This window comes from Ursus americanus, chromosome 10, assembly GCF_024610735.1.
Source record: "Ursus americanus isolate L20-20 chromosome 10, mUrsAme1.1.p, whole genome shotgun sequence".
NCBI lineage: Eukaryota > Metazoa > Chordata > Mammalia > Carnivora > Ursidae > Ursus > Ursus americanus.
This window is the reverse complement of record NC_142136.1, coordinates 72896321-72918539: the sequence shown is the minus strand read 5'-3', so window position 1 is coordinate 72918539 and position 22219 is coordinate 72896321. Positions and strand designations below refer to the sequence as shown.

The 22219-nt window shown below is 42.4% G+C and overlaps 1 protein-coding gene and 1 non-coding gene across 3 annotated transcripts in view; both read left to right on the top strand.

Annotated features, from left to right (window-relative positions):
* The window catches only part of ATP8A2 (ATPase phospholipid transporting 8A2), a 564765-nt gene that overhangs the window by 317524 nt on the left and 225022 nt on the right, over positions 1 to 22219 (top strand). The window lies entirely within an intron of this gene.
* LOC123792015 (U6 spliceosomal RNA) lies at positions 14401 to 14508 on the top strand. The gene has a single exon (XR_006779606.2). It is a non-coding gene; the product is annotated as a U6 spliceosomal RNA (small nuclear RNA).

Genomic DNA, 22219 nt, shown 5'->3' with positions numbered 1-22219 from the left:
AATAGATGGACCTCAAGGAAATCTTGAGGTTGAAGATTGAAGGGGGAGGCAAACGAAATTGTAGATGGCTTCACTGCTGGGGCTTGGTGGACCCGGGTGGACATTGTAATACCCACAAGAGGGATTATGGCAAGCAAGTCCAAGTTGGGAGGAAAGACAATGAATCTCTTATTTGTTGATTTGTGGAAGCTAGAGAGATATTCAGTTTTAGGAGTTTCTAGTACACAAATAGATGTTTAGTCCTACTGAATTAATCTGTAAGGTGTGTCAGTGATCGATATAAAATGTTAAGTAATTATATTGTGTAGACCTTTAGTTTTTATCCTAGAAGGTTGAGAAATGTGAGAATCTCAGACACCTTGGCCAAAACAAGAAAGCCAGTCTTTAAGTATTCCTTCCGTCCATAAGACAGTGCTTATTCACCTTTCCTAAATATATATCTATTTAGAAAATCAGACATTAACGAACACATGCAGTTTGTCAGAACTACATAAGAAAATAACTTTTTTAAGAATAAAATGAGTTCTCATATTTTAGTTTATCTGAAAAAATAGTTTAAAAATCAACTAATTCTAGAAAATCATGGAAATTTGGATGAATACTGGAAGTAAATTGAACATTCTAAGAATGCTGATGATGTGTGAAGTTGAAATCAGAATGTTGCTTAGTGTCTGGAATATTAGGAGTGATGGTCTCCCTTGGTAGTAATTAGCAGTTAACGAGCAGCGTATCCAGAATAGAAGTGTCCCTAAGATAGCTGGAACATCCACCCAAGCAAAATTTTAGTTCTTAAATTTAAAAGCTTAGGAAAGTTTAATTATTGATTCAACTAAAATGCAACTTTTACGAACTGAGGGCTTGATGACATGACATGTCCATGCCAGGAAAGGCACTGGGCCCAGGAATCAGGAGAATTGTGTTCTGAGGCTGGATCAGCCCCTTGAATATGTGAGCTTTGACAAGGCTCTGGAGATGTCTGAACCCGAGTCCACCATACCTGAGGGCAGGTGCCTGCCTTCCTCTCATTCATTGTAGACACTCAGGAGGTCTAGATGATTATCGACAGAAACCTCAGCAACCTTTCTTAGAGGTATTTCTAAGAGTCAAAGTTCTCGATGCATATGAGGGATGTAAGATGAGATATACCTATGTAAAATACATTGTTAAGGTCAGCAGAGACCACGAGACTAAAGCAGATAACAAAGAGGGACACACACGTGTTTCATTACTAGATAGTTGCCTGACAAGGTGGGGACTAATAAGAAACCAAGGCTTTGACTTATTTGAATCCTCCTGACTTTTCTTATTGGCGGTGAATCTTTTGGACATTTACTCTGAGAAATATGCATCGAGACCTCATAACCTGGGATTTTTAGAGCAGGCAGAAGAAACAGTGGTTTAGAAATGGCCGTTGGAGGTTGAAGGAAGACCACTGCTGTCCTTCTCAATCTCAAGGGTCTGTAATGTGGGGTGAGGTGTAGTGCATGTAAGAGTTTGGGGGGACTTTCCTGGGGAGGAGTCAGGTTCCATTTTGGGAGGTGGAGGGGTTTTGAAGAGGTGGAAGATGTAGGGGTGTTATGGGTTGAATTGTGTCTCTCACCCAATAGAAGGACTCCCCTTATATAAAGGGAAACTTGAACCCAGGCACACAAGGAAAACACGATGTAGAGATGAAGGGAGAAATTGTGGTAAGGTTTCCACAAGCTAAGGAATACCACAGATTGCTACCAAACCACCAGGAGCCAAGAGAGAGGCATGGAACAGGTCCTCCCTCACAGTCCTCAAAAGGAACCTACCAAGCCCTTGATCTAAGACTTCTAGCCTCCAGAACTGTGAGATAATACATTTCTTTGTTCTAAGCCAACCAGTTTATGGCATTCTGTGATGGCAGCCCTAGGAGATTAATACCAAAGGAGATGGTGTCACAAAGGAGAAATTTTTGTAGGATTCTTACAGAGTGGTGGATGGTCCAGTCACAGGAAAGGAAGCACGGAGAATAAGCTTGATGTAGAGGAGATAACAGGACTTGCTTCCATTGTGGGTGGCCACAGAATCTGGGAACATTGCTTCGCTTTTACATATGTAATTCACCAGTCACATTTTTCATTGGTAATGGTGGACGTTGCATCAGGTTCTGACAGATGTTGGACTGGAAAAGCTTAAAGAAACATCAGACGAATGTGTCTTGAGGTGTCAACCAGCACCATTGAAAGAGCTCTGCAGTGATTTGTTCTCAAGCTTTCAGCAGGTTGATCAATTTCATCCACTTCACCTGTTGCTGAGTTTTTCTGAACCTTAGCAAGAATGCTAATTAGTTATGAAAACCTATATTGATGAATGAGGTAAAGGTCCTCTAAGGAATATGTACACCATCAGTTAACAGTTGATTTATTCGTTGATGGAATGTCCTTGGAAAGCATGTTGTAGGTTATAAGGCAAGTTTTTGAAATGTTGTAGGACGTAAGTTAATCCTGTTGACTACATCTATTACTTACGAAAGGAAAAGTATGTACTGTCTTTTAGTGTAGCAGAAACTTTTAAGTCATTAATTATCTTCTATCATGGATCTGGTTTAGTAATTTTTGTAAACCAACATTCTCCAATGCGTGCCTTGATCCTGCGAGAGGGAAAAGACTGCAGTCCATTCACCCCAAGTATGAATTTCCTTGGGCAACTGCCCAGTTCTTTCCGGTTCCTCAGCTTATAATCTGCTATGAAGGCAGTAGATGTGATTTAGCCCTGAAGCTGGAGGCAGAATATTTTTCTTCATTCTCATCTGTCTTTGTCTGTATTAAAATAAATGGTGACACTTGCATTTGCCCTCCTGCCTGCTCTTTCCTGCCTCCCCTAGATGCGTGTATCAGCCAAATATGAATGTTTGTGGGGTCAGAGATGCTAGTGGGAAATGCACGCTATACATACAAATGTATTTTTGGACATTGCATTTAGAATGCGCTTCCCTTGGCCCTTTTGAAAGGACTAAGCTGGAAGAAGGGCAGAACTTCGTTTTTATACACATGGTTCCATATTTTGAGATTATGAGATCACTTCAGTTCCATCAGCGATATTAACAATGAGGAGGTAATAGCAGGTTGATAATTAGCCTGAGAATCCAGATGGCATTATTGATCCCAGCTCAGCTGTGTCCTCATTATGTGACCCTGGCTAGAAATCTCAAAAGCCACTGTGGTTGAGAGTAACCTGCCCCAGACAGTATTTGTAATAACAAACTCCTTACAAGGCATGCTGTAAAACCAAAGTGAGTTCATCCAGAGGGAAATACTGGAGTTTTCTTATCTTTGTTAGGTTGCATTTTCAGAGGAAAGAACCTTAGATATATTTTGAAGAATATGGTCCCATGTCCTGCAGACAATACAAAGGGAAATCGTTAAGTCAGAGAAAGGCAAATACTGCATGCTCTCACTTGTACGTGGAATCTCAGAAAGACGAACTCCCAGAAAGAAAGACTAAAATGGTGACGACCAGCAGCTGGGGCGTAGGGAGAGGGGAGGGGTTGGTCGGAGAGTAGAAACTTGCAGTTGTAAGATGAGGTAGTTCTGGGGATCTAATGTACGGCATGGTCACTAGAGTCACCAGTACTGTGTTAGACACCTGAAAGTTGCTAAGAGAGTAGATCTTAAATGTTCTCTCCACAGAAAAGAAACAGCAGTTATGTGATACGATACAGTTGTTAGCTAACACAGTGGCAGTAATCATTTTGCCGTCTATCAGTGTACGAAACCAACGTATTGTCTGTTGTCTGCCTTAGATTTACTCAGTGTCGGGTGTCAATTATCTCAGAAAAGCTGGATGGGGGAAAGGGAAATTAACACCTTGGGAGAAGGCTGTAGTGATATTCTGGCGTGTTACATGATCGAGAGGAGTATGTATCTGTAGGGCAGCACGGGGGTAAGGGACTCACCTGCTCTGATTTGGCTTCAGAATTGTAGGGATTAGGTGGGGGTGTTGATAGTACATAATTCACTTCCCCACTTGTTCTCCTGAAGCTAATGACGAGCCATGTGCATTATGCTGCAAGCTGATTGACGGCAATGGGAAGTGTCACGCTCGGTGACAGGGAAGCCAGCCTAGAATTCAAAGCAAATTGTACAATTAACTTGTCTTTATTTATGTCCTGTTCTGGTTCTAAAAACTGGGCAGGTGATCTGGCATCATTTTCAGGACTGTCTCACGAGGACTTAGAATATCTCATTTGCGTTGTCTGAGTCCATCTGAGCTCTGAACTCCATATCCGCCCTGAGACTGAGTGTGGAACTTTCCTGGTGACTGGGGATGTGCTGGGGTGTTCTCACATAGAGTTACCTATGTGAATTCAGCCAATACATAGTGGATACAAAGACAGGATAATGGGGTTGTATTTAAGGAATGAAGTGAACATCACATGAATGAAATAAGGGTGAGGATTAATTTCTTTTTTTTTTTAATTTATTTATTTGAGAGAGAGTGAGAGTGAGAGAGATCACAGAGGGAGAGGGAGAAGCAGACTCATTGCTGAGCAGAGAGCCCGATGCGGGACTCGACCCCAGGACCCTGAGATCATGACCTGAGCAGAAGTCAGATGCTTAAACGACTGAGCCACCCAGGCACCCCCAATGTCTAACGCTGGTAGAACTTCATGGCTTATGCTTTTAAAAATAAGACTGGTTTTTTTTTAAGATTTTTTTATTTATTTATGTGACAGAGAGACAGCCAGCGAGAGAGGGAACACAGCAGGGGAGTGGGAGAGGAAGAAGCAGGCTCCCAGCAGAGGAGCCCGATGTGGGACTCGATCCCGGAACCCCGGGATCACGCCCTGAGCCGAAGGCAGATGCTTAACGACTGCGCTACCCAGGCGCCCCCAAAATAAGACTGTTTTTAAGCAAATACACACCTGAGTTTCATCCTCTAGTTGTTTCCTAGGGTTTGTGTGTGTGTGTGTACGTTCCAAAGAGGGTATTGTAGTAGAAGAGAAATCGCGTAAGAATAGATTTCCGTGGGTTTGAAAGAATGCCATGCAGAAGGCTGACTAAATCCTACGTTTGTGCCCTATGTTTTTTCACCATACTCTGGATACCTTAGGGGGTGACTTCTCACTCTTCTGCTATGAACCTTTGTAAAAATGCCATTCAGTACCCAAGAGGATCCTCCACTGCAAATATTCTTCAGAAGAGACTTTAAAATCCAGATTGTGTAATTTGTACTCCTCATTTTTCCAGCTGAAATTGGCAGGCTTGCTTAATGACATCCTCGATGAGCTAATGGGAAAAGCCCACTCAAGACTAAAACCCTAAAAACAAACAGAAACTCCCGTGATAACAGGGAAGACTTGTACAGAGCATTCAGGCTGTAGGAATTTGCATACTGACGTAAACTTAACGCAGAATGGATGACAAGACCTGGGCATCTTTCTCGGTTATTTAACCTGGGAAATAAGAAGAGCGTAGGGCATAGGCAAATAAAGTAATGAAGCTGTTAAAAGAATTTGAATTTGAACTAGGGCTTTTTTATGGTCCCTTTTATACATTGTAAGGATCTCTTCTTTAGGGATAGTATTTGAGGCTACTTTGTATACTCTAGGTGCTCAAATATGTGTGAGATTTCCTTGTAGTTAGAAAACAGTTAACCCAGGTTGAGTCTATGATGCTCCCTGCTCACTTGTCAGAGATCCTGGTGATCAGGTACTGAAAGGGAACTTTACGAGCACATTCTCTCCCCTGGACGGATGTTATATATGCCTCCATAACAATAGCAGCAAAACGTTTCTTCGCTAGCTGAAAATCTGACCATTGCCACTGAGGAGTATGTAGAGAGAAGTCCATTTAAGACTGAGCTGTAGAAGGGCACCTGGATGGCTCAGTCAGTTGAGCATCTGCCTTTGGCTCAGGTCATGATCGAGTCCCAAGGCAGGCTCTGCTCAGTGGGGAGCCTGCTTCTCCCTCGGCCACTCCCCGTGCCTCTGCTCTCTCTCTCTCTGTCAAATAAATAAAATCTTTGGAAAAAAAAAAAAGGACTGAGCTGTCTAAACAGGTCCGAGTGAAAGCCCCCTTTTTTTTTTAAACCAGTCAAAATCACTGTGGAATAATTCACATGTATTTCTTAATTCTATACTTCAACCTTGTGGCATCATCTCCAGCTTTTCTTGCCTGTGCTTTCAAAATAGCCCTGTGACCAGAGCTGCTTAGAGAGGATGCGTTTAGTTCCAGCGGGGGGAATCCCGGAGACCGCCAAGGATCATGTTCAGTCTGTGGTACGGTCCTCTACTTCCTCTGGAAAACGAGACCCTTCTTCCTTGTGTTTCCTGATCGCACCCAGGAGTTTTTCAAGTATTTTTTGACAAAGGAGGATGTTACCACCTTTGAGAAGACTTAGAATAGCAGTTTTTGTGTTTCTGTACACATACAAGAGATCAGAAATGGGGATCAGTAGGAACTTACATTCACTTCAACTACAACCCATTTATTCTCTCCATCAGTAGTAAAAAGGGATCAGAGCCAATTAGAGCCAGAGTGTTTGAGTAGGAAAACGTGCCTAGATGTCCATGCTCTTTGGGTTAATATATCTTCGTAAGAGGGAAAGAATTGTGGGAAGGTCAGTAGAAGAGTCAGCTTTCAGGTGTGTATTTCCAAATTTTGTGGTGTTTCCATATAAGAGTTTAAAAACATGAAGGGATTCAGTTTTAATTTTTCGACAAGTAGTAAAGGGTATCATAATGTCTTCCACATACCAGGGAACCTTTGCCGAACAATCTTTGCCCTGAAGTCTGTCTCTGAAGGAGCCCTTATGATATAGTGAGATCTGTGTGAAAACAGAAGAGGCGAGCCCCAAGCATGGAGGGGGAATTCGCCACAAGGGGTTGTATTCTAAGCAGAGGGAATGCTCTGCAAATAATCTAGCATAGACTGGTATTGAGTGTGTGGGGAGGGAGGTAATATGATACAGTTTGAAGATTTATGCTTATATATTACTATGCCATTTAATCTTAAAATCCTGCAAGGCATGCGTCATCATCCCCATTTTATAGATTAGGAAAGAGAAGTAGGGAGTAGCCCTACTGTAATTCGTTAAGTAAATTCAGTAAATTCGTTAAGATAATATTGAATTACCTAAAAAATGTTCCTTGGGGATCTAAAATTAGAAAATTGTGACTTTGCAGGAAGATGACATTTTTAGCTGGTCTGGTTCAGTTATTTTTCTACAAGTATATAAATTAGTTTTGTTTCTTACAAAGATATTCATTGGGTTTTAAAAAATTGATTCAGATAATTCAGAAAATCTGAGGGTTAACTACTAACATATTTGTAGTTCATTCTGATTTGAGAATCAGTTTGGTTTAAAGTCCAATGAAAAAAAATTAAGTAGAGATACATTTGTACTATATTTTGGCTCTGTTTTCAAAACAGTCTATACAGATGGTATTGAACATTGTGAATGGACTAAATAATGTAAATTAAGAAAATCTCATAGTAGGGAAATTATTTTTCGCTGAAAGGAGGTGATGAGATTCTCCCCCGTGCTATTTCATGGAGAAGGTTTTTCAGCAGACTGCTCAGCGTTCCGCCACACGGTTTGGAAGGTTCTGAAGAACTGACCTGATTTTTCTCCTCACCACACATCTGAATTTTCTTAAGTTTTGGAACTTTTTTCTGTTTTCAATGTTATATAAACTCTTCGGTTTGACCATTGAATGAAATGTTATGACATTGAAGGGGAAAAAATCCTATAAGCATTAATCAATGTAAGATATTTGTTGCTTTTTCATTCGACCCCAACCGGCTTTCATCCTGACATACACCATCCTGGAGGCATCGGCTGCTTGTTTAATTGTTTAGTACAGAACGTGGTTTGATCTCTTTCTTGTGCTTTCAGTACTGGTAAATTAATCAAAAGAAGTTACTGCTCTGCTGGGCATTAGCATGGGTTTAGATGTTTCTGCTTCGGGGCCTGTTCATCAACGAAAATGCTTTTAAGCCCCAAATGGAGAGTAAACAGTATCGTTGCGGCCGCTTTGAGGTGAGCCATTACTTGTGACCCGCTTACATTTGGGAAGGGGCCTGTTTGTATTAGCAGCTATTCTGGTTTGGGTTGTAGCATTTTCAGAATGTTTTTCCTCCTCTTTTTATTTTAACGTTTTTAGCATTTGCGAAGAGCCGCCCCCACCATCATCACCGCACTTACAAAACCATAGGCATTTCTGTCTCGATCTGTGGAAATCAGAATACGGAAACCTAGTTTGGTCCTATGCCAAAATTTCTGTGAAGTTTGAAATCTAAAATACACGGAGGAACCGGTGTTTGTCATTAGAGGACAATGGGATCATAATGCCAACTGAGAGAGAAGTTCTAAGAGCAGTTCTTGGGAATAGAGAATTGTAGTTGGGTTATTTGTTTCCAGGAGATAGAAGTTGGTGCTCTTATTATCATTGGTGCTATCTGTGTCATGCATTGAACTAGGCACCAAGGATACAAAAGAAAACAGTCTTTGCCTTCCAGGAATTAGTTCCTTGAGAAAGACACATAAGTGATCATTTCAGGGTGATGAGGTGAGTGTGCTGACTGAGGGATTCACCAGGGGCTCCAGAACAGAGGGGCCTGGCTAGGTTAGGTGGGCGGGGTTGGGGGAGACCTCTCCCAGGGAGATGGTGACATTGAAGCCAGTCTTCAAAATGGAGTAGAAGTTAGCAGAGGGGGGAGATAGGGAGTTGGAGGAACAGATTTGTCAGGAGGAAAAGCAGGGCAGCAGGACCATGGGTGGGTAGGGGATGGGGCGTGGGCATTGTCAGGGAGGGAGTGTCAGGAAAGGAGCCTCATTAGGCACTGGGGTACTCAGGAAACCTCTTTAAAAAGAAAGATTTATTGTAATTTAATATAGTGTTTTGAGTTTGGAGAAATAAAGGAGAAATTATGTGTTTGAAATATTAGTTTGCAGCCCAAATATGGAAGAGACTCAGAAACCCAGGAAATAAAACTTAGGCATCCACAGGAAGACAGACAATTCGAGATACAGACATAATGCTCCCCTCAGAGTCCGTTACTATTGCATGTTTTTAGTAGCTTTGTTGAGGTATCATGCAGATACAAAATCAATGCATACTTAATGTGTACAATTTGCTGTTTGGACAAATGCAAACACCCATGAAACCATCAACGCAGTCAAAGTAATGGACATATACCCACACCTCCTAAAGTGTGACCAGGAAGCCTCTGGAAGCTTAGGCTCATTCCCGGGGGAGGTGGGGGAGGACCCTGAGGAATTCAAGAAAGTGCAGTAGGAAGAATGGTCTTATGAGTAAGGCAAGGCTACAGCATAGACAGGAGTGGAGGGCAACAAACCCATGGGGTTTCTGCAGATTTTCTCTAAAAATGAAAAGGAAATTAAGACAGGAAGCTCCAGTCATTATTCAGAAGAATGAATTATTTGAGATAACTGTAATACTGTCTCCTGATCAGTGACATCTAAGTTTACTTTAAAAATAATTATTTGTGTGTAGAGAGCTCCTCCTCGTATAAAATTTCGATTTTGAAAGAGTTGCTCTGGAAAAGCCTAGAAGTCCTTTTGGGATTACATTGGTAGTTAGGTAAAGGAAAGTATTAGCAACGTATCTGTTTTTGAAGCCCGAGGATTTGTTGTTCTGTTTGTGTGGGGTCTAAAATTCTGGACTGTGTCACAGCATACTGGAAAACTGAGAGGCCCGGGTTCATTGTCTACAGCGGTGCTGGTGAGCTCACAGCCAGCTCTGCTGTCTTCAGGGTACAAACTCCACATTTTCCTGGTGAAATGGAGCCTACTGTACTTGTATGATTTATTGGGGGGGGTGTTCTTGAGTCTCCTACAACCTTCTCTGTATTTATTTGAAGGGAACTAAGTTAATCGCACACCCTTGGATTATTTTGAATTCGGCCTCATCAGCGGATGTCTAGTGAGGCTGAGACTGTAGGTAAGAGACGGTTGCCAGGAATGGGGGGCATAGAGGCAGGGGGCAAAGAAACATCAGCCTCTTGTTTTGCAGGACTTTTTCATATGCTTCGGTATTTAGAATGCTGAGACATACCTCCTGAGTCTGTAAATGTCCTGCAGTGTAGTGTAACTCAAGAGGCTACGCTCAAGGTCAACGGTGGCCACGAAAGATTTTAAAGACGAGTACAGTTGAGTGAGGTCTCAAAGGGTATTTAATCAGCTTTTGTTTTTAAGAACTTATTTGCTTTGTCATGATAATAGCAGTACCTATATTCAACGTGAAACACAGAGAACAAAAAGGAGGAAATAATTTGCCTAGATCCGCCCTTGTCAGAGATAACCACTTTCTCCTGCACTTTCATCTCTGCATGTGCACGTGTGTGTCTACGTACTGCCCGTCCCCAGCCAGACGCCACTGGATGTGCAATCTCTCAGCTTGCTGTCTTCATGCTGCAGTACACCATGGATGTACGCCCCAGTTCCACGGGGACACACTTCAGACCTACGGCGCTCTTGATGGTGTGGTGCTTACAGATGGCGCCCTCGGGGCTGTCTTAGGCCCAGCACCTCATCTGCTGATCCGGTGACTTTCCTGGCGTACATTCGTGCAGTTAGCTCTCCTGTTCAGAAGTTATATATGGTCCTATATGTGCGTTGGTAGTAGATTAAGGTGCTTATCTACCCACATGTCAACGTGTGTATTTTTATTGTATTTAGTTTTTGACAAACTCTGTTCAAGCTGTTGCCTTCTCCTGGACTGTTCATTGGTTGGTTTGGCCTGCCATCCCCTTCCATTCTCTCAGAACGAGCACAGAGAAAGACAGCTGTTATTTTATTTATTTATTTATTTATTTATTTATTTATTTATTTATTTATTTATTTATTTTTGTGGACTCACCACCCTCCACTGTGTCTTTGGCTGCTCACTTAGGATCGGGCAGTCTTCATCTGAAGGGCAGCTGGCCGGCGTGGTGCAGAAATAGGTCTTAGCGCGCTTATTGGAAAAGCCAGTAGTGGCCACGGCATGTTCAAGAGCACCGTATGGGCAAAAAAGCAAGTAAATCTGGGAAGTGGCATCACAAACAGACCCGACGATGCACACTGGGACTTGCTGCCTGAGTGATAACGCCCCAGGGGCTGGTCCCATAGCTGTCTTTGGCTCAACCCACACACATTTAGAAAACCACCTTCAGCTGATTCAGCCGCCCAGCTCAGTTGCTGAGTCATACGAGTGTTGGCCAGACACTCTGGGTGTGTGGTTATTCATTTCCCCATCCCTTTAATGAATACCGTGCTCTGCCTTTTAGAGCCCTGTGTCACTGTAAATTTGGAGACTCATTCTGGCGGGGAAGAGTATCCACAAATACTCTCTGAATGCCAGCCACGTGCCAGGTATTGAGGTGAACACTGGGGCATGTTGCAGAACAGCGCGTGTGGTGCCGACCTGCACTGGGGGACCACAGAGGAAAGTTATCCTCAGCATGGAGGGACGGTCTCTCCATGTCTGGGATGGTGTTTCCCAGCTTCTGTCTTAGAGACATGTTGTCACGAGAACTGGCAGCGCCGTGAGACTCGTGGGATAATGTTCTGGAGTGAAGCGTCTCCCTGACTGTGGGAAGGGTCTCCTTTGCCACTGTGCTGGGCGGGTGGGTGTGCACGAGAGAGAGAGAGAGAGAGAGAGAGAGAGAGAGAGAGAGAAGCACCACGTGTGTCAAAACTTAGCCTTCAGAGTTAAAGAAAAGTCTGTTTCCTTAGTTAACAGAGCATCTGGAAGAAATAGAGAATAGCTATTTCCTAATGACCATTAAAGTGTATTAAGCCAGCCTTCATGCATACTTTTCTCTTCTTCATTCACTCAAGGACTTGAAAAAAGAAATTACTCCCCTTGCACTTAGCATCATGTGTGTCTGACTTGTTCCAAGAGCCGCTAGGCGCACTGCCGATACCATTTGACTCCGTGGAGATTGAGAGCCCCGCCTTATCGCTGTAGCACCTCAAAAGTGTCAGGCTATCGTTACAAATCTAACTTAATTGCCCGACACGTTTATGTTGGTTAGCTAGTTTGCTACAGTCTGTGTGGCTGGATTATTGAATATATTTTTCTTTGTTTTGTTAATGACCTGAACTTCATTACCTGCCAATAAAGAGTTCCAGAATGTACAAAGAAAGCTGACAAAGAGTATTGGTGGCTTATTAAACTAACTGGCCTGGCGTCTGCTTTACTACTGCTCGGATTATCAGAGAGCAAGTCAAACAGAACGTGCTCACTGCCCAGACCCATCAGACCGTTATCTTCCCAGGAAACAATGGCCTTCTATTTGCTTCTTAGGAAAGTTTCAACTCTAAACATTTCAAATGGAATGTGATATTTTTTGAGCTTTTACTAATCTGATTTAATGGTATATATTTATATATATGGAGAGAGAGAGAACCACTGCGCGCTCTACCTTTGTAAAAATCAGCCAAAATTACCTTTGCAATAATGTTGAAAAGTATTTTTCTTTGAGTAAAAATGAATATCTTCAATTTTAGAAGAACTTTACCTACAGGTTTGGAGCTCACAGAGAGCCTCAGGTAAGTAAAGCGTCCTGGAGAATTGTCTGATGTCAAAAAGTAGGCAGAGAGGTTTTAGCTTTAAAATTTGTTCAGATCAAATGTAAACAAGTTCAGATTTTAACTTTTTTTTAATAATATTTAATCATTTCAGAGATAAAGTGCTTTTTAAATTTTATTTTTTACTATAGTAACAGGCCATCTGTGATGGAAGAGAATACGTAATTACAGTTTTCATTGGGATTTTTAGGCTAACTGAACATGGGCATCTGTTAGAGGGGGTAGTTCTGTGTTTAACTTATTCATTGGTGTTATTTTACATGGTTAAGCTTGTTTGAAATCTGTCTTCTATCAATTTCTGTCCCTTTTCTTTGGAAAGAGTAAAATGGATTATGGACTTTCATTTTATTAATTGTATCCCTATTGGGTTATTTGCTGTTTCGTTTCATTTTGGGAGACGAGTAAGACGAAAAACTATTTCTAGTACACAAATGAGAAAGAATCATGCTTCCGTGTTTGATCATGAGATCGTGCTGGTGGCAGTTACACATTTTTTGTGTTTGTAATGTGTCCTAGTGAACAGCTGATGTGATTGTAGGGTATCAGGACAGACTAAAGCTAATTACACAGTTCTAATCATTCAAGAAAAGTGCTGATATTATTACAATTCCATCTGCAGAGGCAGGCTTTCCCCACTTTAACTCCCAACTTTGCCCAGGCACAAAGCTCCTGAGAGAGGTGTGCTGACCGTTGTTCGTTCTTTGTTCCCATTTGCTCACTTCTCCAAACCTCCACGTGCTCCATTCACCTCACAGCATCTAGCAGAACTGCTTCTGTTATTTCTGCAATGTGACCCGTGGAGGGAAACTTGGCAGCCGCCATGGTGTGCCAAGTACTTTGTTGGATGTACGGACAATTAAAAACTGAAGACATAATCTTTACTCTGCAAGAACTCACAGTCTTATTTAAGTGTTTACATACATTCATATTCAGTATGTATGAACATTAGTGTGAATTAGTATGCAATTTAATGGGTTGTTATATAAAGAATTATGTAAAGTTATGCATGAAAACAATCTGATACAGGACTTTAAGGGATTGTGGGACACACTAGCCAAAATTTTCTTCTCTGCTGTTTCTCATCCCACCTCCATCCAGAAACCCTGGGGGGGCCCTGAAGCCAGGAACTTAGGGGAGAGTCTTCCTAGCCAGGACTAGCATGGAGCCTGGATGGTGACCTCAATGGATGGGTGATGAGGGGTGGTTGGCACTTAATCCAAGAGTCAGGAAGAAGCTAAGAGGTGATTTTTCCCCCATCTTTCAAAATGCTTACCCACCTTTCGCATGTATTTGGTCTTCATGAGGCATGTGGCAGCGGGAACACCTGCAAGTCAAAGGCGAGAACCGAGACTCAGGATCAGGTAACTTCGTGGGGTTCTCAGAGTGCTGGGTACGGATGATCCTTTGCCTGTGCTCTGTCCCCCAGCCTGGCCTGGCCCGGCCCGATTGCTCAGCAGAAGTAGGTGAAGCTTCTCTAATGGGTGTTTGCATAGTAGCCAGGAGTGGAGCAGAGTGGCTGAGCAGGCAGACCTTGGGGTGAGACAGCTGTAGTTGGGTCCTGTCTTGGCTGCTTATTAAGTTCTGTGACCTTGGGCATACTGTGTCAACCACTCTGAGCCTAGTTTTCTCGCCCTTGAGTTGATCAGGATGACACTACTGATTTCTCGGAGTTGCAGTGAGGATTAAATTAGCCAGTGTGTGGAGGGTACTTAGCTCCGTCACTGATGAATAAGTAGTGTGTATTAAATCAGCACTTGCTGCTGCTCCTTTATGATGATGATTATTATAAAATAATAAAATATTTTTGCTTTCATCTTTAAAGTATAGGTTTTAATGCTTGCTCTGGGAGCACATATACTAAAATTGGAAAAAATACAGGCAAGATTAGTATGGTCCCTGCACAAGGAGGACACACAAATTTGTGAAGCATTCCATTTTTAAAAAAGCAATATTAAGAAACATTAGAAACCCTCATTGTTGGTCACAGTGGCAAGAACACAGAACTGGGGAGGTTGTCTGTCTGAATGAGTGGAGGCAAGGATGCCAGGTCTGCCCTAATCGTGGATTCCTCTCGTGTGAAGCGTTCCCCACCATCCCGCCTTGCTCATCCGATCACACGTGGTCATCACCTGAGTTCTGTCCTCCCTCCTCCACAGCCTGAGCCCTCCACAGCTTGAACCCAGCTGGAATAGAACGGACTCTCCGGCTGCTGCAAGAGGGCTAGGATTTTCTTAGCAACCTGCAGGATCATAAAGGCTTTCCCCACATGTAGGTTAGGATCACCTTGGACCTCAGGTCACAGAATCTGGGTGTGGGCCATAGGATTGGGGAAAAAAAACCCCACAAAAAATAAGCTTCATTGGGCCCAGTGCGTGCTCTTATCACCTGTATGTCCCTGGAGCCCAAAGGAAGGCCTGGGATGCACTTGTCACTTTGCCTTTGAAACTGCACTCTAAGTGGGTGATGGGTTATTTTGTGACATTGCTTTAAAAATTGTAACATCAAATTGTATCACTGCTTTAGATTCTATCTATAGTATATATCAATTCAATTTCATGAGATACTATGTATTTGCATGTTAGAAATAAAAGAAAAAGAGGGTATTCTCTCTAACTTTGCTTGCTATAACACTGCTTTAGCCTCTCCTAACACACACCCTTAGTTGAGGCTCAGTTTGGTCAATGACTCCCATTCTCAACAGTGAGGTGGGTATAACTGCAAGATTTAAGCATTTCTCACCTTCTGCATTGTATTTCTAGACTTTTACGGGATAAGGAGTAAAATGCATAAAGCTGGGAGACTCTGCTGAATGTGCTCCTGATACATCCCCTAGACTTCGCAGGTTTCTTGGCTGGAACTTTCTTCATTCTGAACTCCCCTCTGGTTGTAGCCCTAATGCGAGTAGGCATGTATGTCGCTAGCTCTGGGTCTTGATCTCCTGGCCAAGCTCAGCATCAGGCTTTCTGTCCTGACAGCAGCGTGATCTTGCTTACCTGTCCACTGCAGCTGCCAAGGTGAACGGGGCAGGTGCTAGTTGCACTGACCCCGCCTATCAAACCACATAAATGGCAAACTTGATTTTTAGGTGGTGGCCCTGCTTATAGGAGGCAGTTACCTGATAAATGTGGTTGTTGGTGTATTAATTTACTCTGAAAAGTGTAGCTACCAGGTGGACTTGAAGGTTGAGATTTGGGCCTCTCTGAATAGGCGTTGTAATGAATAATACTTTAATCTTTCTTTTTCTTTGATCAAAACTGAAATATGATCATTACTCATTTAGTATGATAAGTATATTCTTAAACATGAAATGAAAACAATTAAAGTTAAGAAGGAGGACAAGGAGAGCTGTGTTTGAAGTCCAAAACAATCACTGAAAAATGGATAATTCAAGAGACATTTGTTTGTTACCTATTGTATTTGGTGCTACAGCTTTTAAAGATGAGTAAAAGAAATCCCTAAGACCAGGTAGCTGACAGCCTAATTATGGAGATAGAAATACACAGCCAACTATATTTCAGACCAGGCTTTGTCCAAAGAAGTGCTATTATAATAGTCTTAATCAGTCAGAAGAGCAAGTTACAAATTAAGTTTGCAGTAGATTAAGTTGACTACTCTTATACTTAGCTGTTGTAATTGATTTCTCCTGTGGGTGCACAGTGTCTTGGGGCTCATGTTCTCTCTTTACACAGACGTTCACATGGTTGGTCACTGTGCTCATGCTCGCCCCTCCCCCACCCAGGCTCTCCTGTCCCATCTGCCTGATGTCTGTTGATCTTTCTCTGTCACTTTCTGGGACTTTAGCAGATGTATAGAACCAGTAGGAGTCATTTTCATGTTCTGCTTTGGCAATGGTAGAATGCTGCCGCTTCCCCCTCCCAATAGATTTTATTTTTTTATAACAGTTTTAGGTTCACAGCAAAATTGAGTGGAAGGTACAGAGATTTTTACAACTCATACAGAGCCTCCCCGACTATCAACATCCACCCCCCGACAGTGGTACATTTGTTACAATCGATGAACCTACACTGACACATCCTTATCACCCGGGGTCCATGGTTTACATTAGAGTTCACTCTTTTTTTAAATTATTTTTTATTTTTTATTTTAATGTTTTTTAAATTATATTATGTTAGTCACCATACAGTACATCCCTGGTTTCAGATGTAAAGTTCGATGATTCATTAGTTGCATATAACACCCAGTGCACCATTCAATACGTGCCCTCCTTACTACCCATCACCAGCCTATCCCATTCCCCCACTCCCCTTCCCTCTGAAGCCCTCAGTTTGTTTCTCATAGTCCATAGTCTCTCATGCTTCATTCCCCCTTCTGATTACCCCCCCTTTCTTTATCCCTTTCTTCCCCTACCGATCATCCTAGTTCTTATGTTCCATAGATGAGAGAAATCATATGATAATTGTCTTCCTCGGCTTGACTTATTTCACTTAGCATTATCTCCTCCAGTGCCGTCCATGTTTCAGCAAATGTTGAGAATTCGTTCTTTCTGATAGCTGAGTAATATTCCATTGTATATATGGACCACAACTTCTTAATCCCGTCATCTGCTGAAGGGCATCTTGGTTCCTTCCACGATTTAGCTATTGTGGACAATGATGCTATGAACATTGGGGTGCAGATGGCTCTTCTCTTCACTACGTCTGTATCTTTGGGGTAAATACCCAGTAGTGCAATGGCTAGGTCATAGGGTAGCTCAATTTTTAACTTTTTAAGGGACCTCCACAGTGTTTTCCAAAGTGGCTGTACCAACTTACATTCCCTCCAGCAATGTAGGAGGGATCCCCTTTCTCCACATCCTCTCCAGCAATTGTTGTTTCTTGCCTTGTCAATTTTTGCCATTCTAACTGGCATAAGGTGGTATCTTAGTGTGGTTTCTATTTGAATTTCCCTGATGGCTAATGATTTTGAACATTTTTTCATGTGTCTGTTAGCCATTTGTATGTCATCATTGGAAAAGTGTCTGTTCATATCTTCTGCCCATTTTATTATTTGTTTATTTGTTTCTCGCATATTGAGTTTGAGAAACTCTTTGTGGATCTTGGATACCAGTCTTTTATCTGTAGCATCATTTGCAAATATATTCTCCCATTCCGTGGGCAAATGTAGCTCCAGAAAGGCATTATCATTTCTTACTATTGACATCAAGAATTTGTGGTGTATTAAATACAGGCTTTAGGTTTGAGAAGGGGCATATGATTCTTGGAAGAAAGAGCTTTGTCTAACTTCTTTGCATTTCCACCCAACAAATTCCACTCTCAGATTTTCAAATTTGGGAGAGTGGGTGTACATGGTGTTGGTCACTGCCGCCCCTGTGGCTCTCTAAGGCTCTGAGTTGCTTGGATCGGGCCTGGGCTGAAGGTCAAGAGGCAGACAGGCTGCCCCACTTTTTCCAGAGTACAGGTAGTTACAGCTCAGCTTATTTATTGGATTGGTTATCAGGTGACCTTTGCGACAGGTGAAGGGCAGGTCTAATTAAAATCATTCTATTAAGCGTCTTGGTCGTCATTTATTTTCAGTGGTGCATGAGCTCATGATCCGTGGTCCTGAAGGAGCCATAATCTTGCTCTAAAATGTCAAAACTCAAAGCCTTCTCAGGTTTCCTCTCGGTTCTATTTCCTATTCCCACCATCCCCACAGCAGAGGCCAGGCACGCTGTTTTGAAATACTAGTGAAATTTTCAGTGGAGAACAATAAATGTATGTTAACTCCAAGGAAGGCAGACACTCCTGAGAGAGTTTGGGGGGCTTTAATAAAGCATTTCAAGGAAGCAGAGTATCGAATTAATGCTTTTTGTGCTAAAAACATTAAGGTATTTAAATGTGTTATTCTAATCCCTGTTTCAGCCTGGGAACAGAAGGATCTAATATCTTTTATTTAAATCCCAGCCTTCCTAGTCTGGGCCCTTCTTTTCAGCCTAGTACAGGAAGAAACAGACTATAGCCAGTTGACTTCAGTGAATATAAACCCGTATGTAATTCACAACATACGACCTATTAAATTTTTACATCAAGTGTGGTTGCCCAGATCTTGATATATTCTGTATCATTTCATGGGAGATGTTAGGTTTTCAGAAGCTAGACTCCTGTAGGAGCACCCCTTTAATTGTTCTGTTTCCTAGACATGCAATAAAATTGTCATGGACACAAGTACGGATGCATAAATTCTGAACCCCCAAGCAGGGGATACTTATTTCAAAGTGAGCCCTTTCTGGTTGTGGAGTAAGCTGATCTCGGGCAGACAGGGTGTCCTCCCTTTCCCAGAGAGCCCCTCTGAAAGCCTCAGCTGCGCGGGCAGCATTTACGGCCAAAGCACAGGCAGGATCAGGTTATAAGGTTTTTGTTCGGTGAATAAAGAATATCGGGTTCCCTCACAGCTCACAACTGAACGATGGTTGATCGCTCCCTCCCAGGCTGGATAGAAGAGAAGGCTCACAGGCCGGTGACGGCAGTCACCAAATAGTAATTAAGGTCAGTGATAAATGTAGCACCTCATCCCCAAAGCAGTCCGTAGAGTTTGTTTCCCCCCCACCCCTTGAGAATTCTTGTTTGTTGAGAAGTTATTTGGATTTTGAAATCAAGATTTAGGGGCCATATAAGGGTAACTTCGAGTGACTAGTATCTAGTCGTAACATTATCCATATTTAAAGCCCGGACAGTGCATCTAAGGTGAAAGTGTACGATACTTTGATTAAGACACTGGCAAGGTTGCTTTTCAAGGTTTGAAACTAAAAGGTAGGAGAATCAAGACCACGTTTTGTGCAGTGCGTGTGTGTATGAGTGTGTGTAACACTGAGGTAATCAGTGACCCCTTAGCTACAGTATTAAATATTGGAACCTTTTAAACAACAAGGAAATTATTACTAGCAGTTGTTAGTATATGGTCAGAGTGGCCAATTTATACAAATAGTGTTTTTAAAAAGCTCTCGTATTCTCTCTCGCTTTCAGCCTGCCTGGCTGCCCCTCCGTTCTCCTCCCCCTTTATGACAGAGTGTGAAGGAGAGCTCATCTCTTCTTTCTGAAAGCTGAGGTCTCTACTGGAGTGTGGAAAGATTTAAGTTTAGTATTTTTGAAAAAAATGAATTCTTCTACCATGTCGAAAATAATCTTCGTGCTTTTAGGATGGAAATTTTAAGCTTTCTGCAATTTGAATTTGATATATGCCCAAATATGTGTTAAATTCCTAAAATGACTGTGGAATTCCACCACCAAGCTACAAAGCAGAATGATGACACAGCTACGTGTTTCCTGCCTGACCTGGCACAGTCAGACTTGTCACATTGTACCAACAGTGTGTATTCGGCCTACAGTGTAACCGAAGGGAGCCAGCCTTCACACAGGGAATGTCGTCAGAACATCCCCAAATAAGCAATGCCATCAGAACATCTGGGCTCTTCGATTAGTTGCTTAGCAGCTCTGGTGGCATACTGGCCTGTATGTCTCAAGGGTGGCTGGATTATATCCGGGTTCATAGCTATTTCATGCAGATTTGTATCACCAATAATGAGATCTAGGTCCATCATTTCACTCTGCCAGCAAAGTCAATGCTTATTCTACTGGGCACTGGGTTGAAAAGTTACTAATAGTACAAAGGTATGTAGGTATTCGAGATTATGATAGAAGGTGATTTAAGACTGAAATCATGCTGCAAGGAGCAAATACGGGGTGAGGTGTTTAAATGTAAAGACTTTGTTTGGATGATTTTCATTGCCCGACATCCCTGAGACACTGGGTAAGAAAAGACTTGGTAAGCTGGTATGGGTTAAGCCCTCAAAGTGCTTATGCAAGATGATACTCAGGAGCTAACTGTTGGCTTATTGTAGTCAAAGCATGAGGATCGAAAGAGGCAGGGGACAAAAGCCCAGGCTTATGTGGTAGCCCTTCCCAGGAGAGCCCTATGTGAAGCCAAGGATTGTTGTCTGTTACATGTCATTAAGAGCTGTCATAAAAAGCCTATAATAAGCCTATAACGTTTTTAAGGATATTGGTAGAAAACAGAATCAAGGCCACTGGCGTATTCAGTGAGGAAGTTTGCAAACAGTGTCCAACCCTAGACCACAGGAATAGTGGGCTCTTTCTAACTCCTTTCTGTGGGTGATAAACTTAGATCTCACAGAGGTGCACCATTGTTTTTGTATTGCTTTCATTATCTCCATCTGTGAGTAGAAGTAGTCTTTCAGAATTATACACCAATAGCATGTTCCCATTTATAGGAAAGTTCATGGGGGCACCTGGGTGGCTCAGTTGGTTAAGCATCTGGCTTCAGCTCAGGTCATGATCCCAGGCTCCAGGGATTGAGTCCCACATCGGGCTCCTTGCTCAGTGGGGAGTCTCCTTCTCCTGCCTGCCACTCCCGTTGCTTGTACTCTCTGTCAAATAAATAAATAAAATATTTAAAAACAAAAGAAAGAAAGTTAGTGTATTTTTAAGTAGAATCGTGTTTTTTTCCTATTCTTCATGGTTATGATTAGAGATATAATTCATCTTAGAATCATGACTTCGGTAGTCACTGTTTATTGAACATCTGCCATAAAAATGACAGGGTTAGCATTTGGGGTGGGGTGTGAGAGGGATGGATGGAAAAGGAGGGGAAGGGGAAGGGGAAGGTGAGGGAGACAAACACATCCCCCATAACGGGTATAATCATTACACTGCATACATTGAGTTAATTGAAAGAGACGTACCTGTTAAATCATTCCAGGATCAGTTCCTGAAACGTTGGTGTCCATGACATTCCCCCTTGTGGTCTGTCATCCTGTCCTCTCTTTTATGAGGCAGCCTTTTTATAAGGTTATTGAAAGAATAGCAACTTCGGTCATATGGCATTTTGTAGGAAACCCCATCTTTTATATTGCCAATCAAATGTGGTTTGAACATTTTAAGGATGGAGAGAAATCCTTCCACAGCAGAGCCTCCATAACATCTCAGTTTTTGGAGGAAATGCTGCGGTAGGATAGAACCCTTCACTGCCAAAGCAACCAAAGCCAGAGACGCTCATCCCTGAAAGTCTGTCTATGTCGCTCATTTAGCAACTAGGTGCGTGGTGCTACCCTCTCAAACCCATTATCTCATGGATGGTTTTTTCCTCTGTGCTTTTGAGAATGTTTTGCTCCACCCCCAACCCTATGAGGCCGCATCTTGGTCAGGCACTGAATTTTTGAAGTAAAGCCTGAACCACATCTTCAATTACATCTTTGTGAGGCATTGAGACACCATCTCTTATGGCTTCCTTGTGTATAAGATAGCTCTTTCTCTATGTGTACATTTTTATAATGAAGGGGCATTTAAGTCTATTTGAGAACCACTGAGTGAGGGAGTTTAAATTTCACTTCTTTGTGCCTACACATTAGGTAGCCTCAGGTACCTATTGGGCTTGCCCAGACACCCCTTCCTGCGGCCCCCTCTCCCCTGAAGCCTCCCATCTGCCGCTCTGCTCTAGGGACTGTCCCAAGCTGCCAACATGATCTGCTTTTGGAGCTAAAGGCTATGGTGAGATGCACTTAAAGAGCTGAGGCATGAGATTAAATTTGAGAGTCATACATTTTGGGTCAGAGCACCAGGATAGAATGTTCCAGAAAGGTAAAACTGTCCAGGAGACCTGGACAACTGGCCCTGCATCAGTGCACTAAATGCATCTA